Source organism: Nomascus leucogenys, chromosome 2, assembly GCF_006542625.1.
Source record: "Nomascus leucogenys isolate Asia chromosome 2, Asia_NLE_v1, whole genome shotgun sequence".
Taxonomy (NCBI): domain Eukaryota; kingdom Metazoa; phylum Chordata; class Mammalia; order Primates; family Hylobatidae; genus Nomascus; species Nomascus leucogenys.
Window position 1 is genome coordinate 44184853 of NC_044382.1, and position 6902 is coordinate 44191754.

Genomic DNA, 6902 nt, shown 5'->3' on the forward strand with positions numbered 1-6902 from the left:
GGGGAGAGGCTCTCAGGCCCCACAAGCTCAGCCTCTTCCTGTCTCCCCACACCCCCTTTATTCCTGCACCTCCCTGGCTGGAGAACCGCCCCCTCCACACATTCCCAGCGGCTGGGCAGTTAGTGACCTTTGGACTGGGAAAGCATGGAGGCTCCTGGGCCCCACACCCTGGCTGGCATTCACCGGGAGCAGGGAGAGTCCCAGAACTGTCACTCTCAGGCAGGTCCAGTCCCTGGTGTCCTCAACTAGCCAGTCCTGTTCTCCCCTTTCTTCCATGGGGAGGAGCTGGGTGCAGGGAAGAAGGCTGGGCCAGTCCTGGCCTGAGGCACTGTGTTGCCACTTGCCCTCAGCCCCACAGGTGCCCCTGGAGTCTGTGCAGAGGCCCTGGGCAGAAGCACTGGGGGTGCTCCTACTTTCCTGCCAGAGGGACTGGAGGATAGGATGAGGAAGTGCGCTCAGTGCAAGACCCCGAGAGTCCCAACAAGACTCATTTAGGAGGGTGAGCCAGCCCTGTCTAATAAGGAACTATTTCAGGTTTGCAGTAATCAAGTCTAGCTCGGGGCTGCCCCAAATAGTCAGATAATGGAAGCCAAATGTCTGCAACCATGATTTGGCTCCTGGGCCTAGCTGTCCAGTGCAGACCCAGTGAAGGGCCTCAGCCCTGCACCCAGCTTCCAGGCCCCCACCTCTACCTCAAGATGTCAGTGCAGGCCTGGTCCTAGTAGGTCCTCTGGCTAATGAAGCCTCCTGGAGCCCATAGCCCTACCAATTCCAGTTAGAGCCCACATAGCAGACAGAAAAAGATGCTTTTTTTTTTTTTGAAATGGAGTTTCCCTCTGTTTCCCAGGCTGGAGTGCAATGGTGCGATTTCAGCTCACTGTAACCTCCGCCTCCTGGGTTCAGGTGATTCTCCTGCCTCAGCCTCCCAAGTAGCTGAGATTACAGGCGCCTGCCACCACACCTGTGTAATTTTTTTTTTTTTAGTAGAGACGGGGTTTCACTGTGTTGGCCAGGGTGGTTTCGAACTCCTGACCTCAAGCGATCCACCTGCCTCAGCCTCCCAAAGTTCTGGGATTACAGGTGTGAGCCACCATGCCCAGCACAAGATGCTTTTTCTTTTCTTTTTCTTTTTTTCTTTTTTTAAGACTGTGTCTCGCACTGTCACCCAGGCTGGAATGCAGTGGCACGATCTCGGCTCACTGCAACCTCTGCCTCCCAAGTTCAAGCGATTCTCCTGCCTCAGCCCCCCAAGTAGCTGGGATTACAGGCGTGTGCCACCACACGCGGCTAGTTTTTTGTATTTTTAGTAGAAAAGGGGTTTCACTCTGTTGGCCAGACTGATCTCACTCCTGACCTCGTGATCCGCCCACCTCGGCTTGCCAAAGTGCTGCTGGGATTTCAGGAGTGAGCCACCATGCCCAGCCTACAAGATGCTTTTTAAATTAAGGGCTTCATGAAGAATTTCATGGTTCCCCAGAAAGTGTAAGGAATGTTTAGGGTTTAGCTAAGCCTGGCTTTGAACCTGATGCTAATAGGGGAGAAGGCATCTTTAGGCCTGACCTGAATCCAAGTCAGGGGTCCAGTCAGTTGCCCGGCACAGCTGGGTTGGCCTCTTTTCTCAGAGACATCTATCGGCTGTGTTACTGAGGACAGCAAGTTGGGGGTTGCCCCCACCCCAGGAGCACAGCCCATCAGTGGCCCTATTGGCCCTTCATAGGCGTAGTCCTCTGCTAAGGATGGTCAAACTCTGCCAAGCTCCCATTGTCCCCTCCCTCATAGGGGAAGAGGGACATTATGCATGGTACAGCATGGGGCTTGTGGTCCTCTGTCTGAACCTTGAGCATGGCACCCATGCTGGGTTGGGGAGGTACATACAGAGACACCCAGGGGCATCCTTGGAGAAGGGCTGTCTTTGCTCGGAAAGTAAATGCTCATTTCTGCTCTGTAGCAAAATCCTGCTATGTATCCAATTTCCTCCTCAAGCCCTTGACAGATTCTCCAAATGGTCTCGAGGGGTTCAGGGTTCAGACTGTGGGTAGTCTGGGGTTTGCTGGGCTTAGGGACTGTGTGCTCATGATCCCTGGTCTGGGAACATGGTCTCTAAGCCTAGCAAACCCCAGACTTCTTAGTATTCTCTGGATGTCCCTATGCAGCACCAGGAAGAAAGAACACTTTCTCCCCCCACCCTACTCTAGACTTCTCTGCCAGTATCATCCCTCCCTTGCTACCTGTGGGCTTCCTGAGCCCTCAACCCTCAAAGCCACAGTCTAACACAGTTCGAGTTAATGCCAACTGCACCACATGGTAGCTGGGTGACCTTGGGCAAGGTACTTATCCTCTCTGGGCTTCATTTGCCTTTCCTATAAAATGGAAACGATGATAATCCTTAACTGAAAGAGTCATTGTGAGGATCAAATGAGATCATTCAAGGGCTGGCACATCGTGAGTGCTTAATAGATAACAGGTGGTATGGTTATCATTGTTATCTGTGGATAACCGTCTTTAACCTGGACCTACTTTTCTGCCCCTCTCCTCCATCTCCCTAAATCCAGACTTGTCACCTTCCTAAAGCCCCTGTGGCCAGAACTGGGGTGGCTGGTCAGGTCCTTCTCCCAGGCAGGCAGGAGGCAGGGAAGTGTGTCTGAGCAGCCTGCATCCCTGATAGAGAAGATAAAATGAGTCTTCGGAAGCCGGGGTGCTCCCACTTTGGTCATCATTCATTCTCTTAATTTAAGAGGATTTCAAGAATCAGCATTTCTGTGGTAGAAGCCAAAGCCAAAATACAGAGAGGGCGAGAGAGTCATTGAAGGCTACAAAGCAAGTCCAGGCCAGAGCAGGGTGAGAGTCTTGGTCAACCTGACATCCAGCGCTCCTCCCCATCTGACTCAACAGCTCTCATTTCTCTAGAAGCCTCATTCTGAAGCTTTCCTGTTCAGAGAAAGCAGCAAACAAAGCGCAGAGCCGGCCCCCTGGGCCTGGAGCCCTGAGCTCCCCGGGCAGACCCACAGGCTGACGGAGACGTTACCGGAGTTGATGATTCAACTTCCTGCCTTTTGAGAGCTCCCAGACCACAGAGGTTTTCTTGCATGGAGGAGGGGGCATCTCCCTGCAGAGGACCAGTCCCAATGGGACAAGGCCCTACCACAAACCACAAGGACAAGGCAGTGCCTGGAGGGGGCCCTGGGGGCCACACCTGAACCCTGGCCAGCTGGCTCCTGAAGCCTGGCCCTCTCTGGGTTAATGATTACTACCTAGGGTGACCAACTATTCTGTACTGGTTTGCCTGGGACTGTACTGGTTTTAGCACCAAAAAATCTAAAGCCTAGGAAACCCCCATTCCTGAGCAAACCAAACAGTTCGCCATTCATACCACCCATATGGTAGGACAGGACTTACAGCCTCAGTGATTACGGGGAATCTGAGCCCCAGGATAGCACATTCTAGAACAGAGAATTGGCCAACTGTGGCCTGAAGGCCAACTCTGGCCTACTACCCACTTTTATACAGCCCATGAGCTAAGAATAGTTTTTACTTTTTTTTTTTTTGAGATGGAGTCTCACTCTGTCGCCCAGGCTGGAGTGCAGTGGCACAATCGTGGCTCACTGCAGCCTCCGCCTCCTGGGTTCAAGCGATTCTCCTGCCTCAGCCTCCCGAGTAGCTGGGATTACAGGCATGGACCAAGATGTCTGGCTAATTTTTGTATTTTTAGTAGAGGCAGGATTTCACCATGTTGCCCAGGCTGGTCTCGAACTCCTGACCTCAAGTGATCCACCTGCCTCGGCCTCCCAAAATGTTGAGATTACAGGCGTGAGCCATCGCACTCAGCCAGATGTGTAAAAATTATGTGAAATTCAAATTTCAGCATCCATAAGTAAAGGAATACAGCCACGCCTGTTCATTTACATGTTTCCTCTGGCAGCTTTCACATTACAAGGCAGAGTTGAGGAGCTGCAGCAGAGAATCTATGGGCCTATGGATTTCAAAGCCAAAAAAATCTACCATCTGACCCTTTACAGAAACAGTTTGCTGACCCCTATTCTAGAGGCACGCAAAGGGTGGGTGGGTGTGAGTAGGCAGTGATGCTTTTGTGAAGAAACTCAGGACTGGGGAAGGAGAGGGAGATTAGAGGAGTGGGCATGATAGCACAACACTAATCCAAGATTCAGCAGATTAGCTGTGAGGCAGGGACTAGGCACGTATGCCTTCTAAGACTCAGTTTGCCCATCTGTACGTTGGGAGAAGGTAGGGCAATAGGAAGGTATGTGCTTCTCTCTGACTTCATGGACTAGTTTTTCAAGCTGCCACTGTCCTCTCCAAGAACTCAGCCACCACCAGGGACTTCTGTGTGGCCTAGGGCAGGTCCTGCCTTCTCTGGGCCTAACCTTGAGGCCTCGCCACCCCACAGAGTAGGTTCTTATCTGTCTTTAAGGCAGACCCAGGACCGGACACTTCATTCCATCTAGACTTTCAACAAGGGTGTGGAAGTACCTACTGTGTGCAAGGCACTCTTAGGGCCCCCTGGCATTGAATGGTCCAGTGAATCCCTCTTTGCCTTTCATCCAGACATTTGGGAGACAAGCTCTCCTCCCTGAGACATGGTGCAGGTGGGGCCATTAACTCCTGCCTTCCCACCCCCACTCAGGTGAACATCACTGGAAACTTCTCAAGTGCCAAGCCATGCCCTGAGGGTTGCTGAGCTTGGCCAGCAGGAAGCTGACAATCTGGGAGAGCTCAAACAATGTAGAAAGACTCTGGTAAAACTGGGATCCAATGCCCAGCCTAAAGTGGGCCCAATTCAGCTCCTCCACCCACCCCTGCCTACAGCCTACAATAAGATGCTCTCTCCTTTTTATTCTAGAGGGCTAAGGAAGGGGTTTATCTGAGCAGATCAAGGTTCTCAAAAGGCTTGTGGGGAGCCAACCTCAGCTCAACACAGACAGTGGTCTCTCTGGTCTGCTCAGGCAGGGCTAGGGCCATCCCTTTGCAGGGCTTCTGTGTGCTCAGTGACACTCTCAGCCCCTCCTGGGGACACTCATCCTACTAAGCCACCTCCCTCTTTTCCTCTGTCCCCACAGCTCTGGTTGCTGACATCAGGTTTTAGGACTTTGGAAAACCTAGTAACTAAGGATCAGCAGAAGATACCACAGAAAGAGATGCTCAGTTTCCAGGCTTTCCCTGGAATTCTCTCATGCAGTAGCGTCAGCGGGGTTAGCTATTTACTTATTTACTTAGTTATTTATTAGACCGAGTCTCACTCTGTCGCGCAGGCTGGAGTGCAATGGTGCGATCTTGGCTCACTGCAGCCTACGCTTCCCAGGTTCAAGCAATTCTCCTGCCTCAGGCTCCTGAGTAGCTGGGATTACAGGCACCTGCCACCATGCCTGGCTAATTTTTTTCTATTTTTAGTAGAGACGGAGTTACACCATGTTGGCCAGGCTGGTCTCGAACTCCTGACCTCAGGTGATCCGCCCACCTTGGCCTCTCAAAGTGCTGTGATTACAGACGTAAGCCACCAAGCCTGGCTGTTATTTATTTTTTTAAGTAAACTTTTGTGTTGAAGTATAATATACAGTCATGTGCTGCATAATGATGTTGCAATCAACAACAGACCAGATTATAATGGAATTGAAAAATTTATATTGTCTAGTGACATCATAGCTGTGGTAATGTCATAGTGCAACACATTACTCACATAGTTGTAGTGATGCTGGTCTAAACAAACCTACTACACTGCAGTCATGCAAAAGTATAGCACATACAATCATGTACAGTACATAATACTTGATAATAAGCGACTATGTTACTGGTTTATGTATTTACTATACCATACTTTTTATCATTATTTTAGGGTATACTCCTACTTATTAAAAAAGTTAATTGGCCAGGCGCGGAGGCTCACACCTGTAATCCCAGCACTTCGGGAGGCCGAGGCGGGCGGATCACGAGGTCAGGAGCTCGAGACCAGCTGGACCAACATGGTGAAACCCTGTCTCTACTAAAAATACAAAAATTAGCCGGGCGTGGTGGCACATGCCTGTAATCCCAGCTACTCAGGAGGCTGAGGCAGGAAAATCGCTTGAACCCAGGAGGCGGATGTTGCAGTGGGCCGAGATCACACCGCTGCACTCCAGCCTGGGTGACAGGGTGAGATTCTGTCTCAAAAAAAAAAAAAAAAGAAAAAAAGAAAAAGAAAAGGGAAAGGAAAATATTTCTGTACAGCTGTACAATGTGTGTTTTAAGATAAGTGTTTTTACAAAAGTCAAAAAATTAAAGTGCTTACTTCAGCAGCACATATACTAAAATTGGAGCAATACAGAGAAAATTAGTATGGACGCTGTGCAAGGATGACATGCAAATTCATGAAGCATTCCATATTTTTCTAAATGCCCATCAATGATAGACTGGATAAAGAAAATGTGGTACATATACACCATGGAATACTATGCAGCCATAAAAAGGAACAAGATCATGTCCTTTGCAGGGGCATAGATGGAATTGGAAGCCATTATCCTCAGCAAACTAACACGGGAACAGAAAACCAAACACTGCATGTTCTCACTTACAAGTGGGAGCTGAATGATGAGAACACATGGACATATGGAGCGGGGAACAATACACACTCGGGCCTGTTGGGGGGCGGTGGAGGGAGGGAGAGCATTAGGAAGAATAGCTAGTGGATGCTGGGCTTAATACCTAGGTGATGGGAAGATCTGTGCAGCAAACCACCACGGCACACATTTACCTATATAGCAAACCTGCATGCCCTGCACCTATACTCCCGAACCTACAATTAAGTTGAAGAAGAAAAAAAAAGTTGAAACAGAATTTAAAAGGTTACAGTAAGCTAAAATTAATTTATTATTGAAGAAAGAAAAATATGTTTTTCGAGACAGGGTCTAGCT

The 6902-nt window shown here is 49.7% G+C and overlaps 1 non-coding gene across 1 annotated transcript; it reads left to right on the top strand.

Moving 5' to 3' along the window:
- The first annotated feature begins 6272 nt into the window (after positions 1 to 6272).
- LOC115831778 lies at positions 6273 to 6379 on the top strand. Its single transcript, XR_004027274.1, has one exon. It is a non-coding gene; the product is annotated as a U6 spliceosomal RNA (small nuclear RNA).
- Positions 6380 to 6902: the final 523 nt, after the last annotated feature.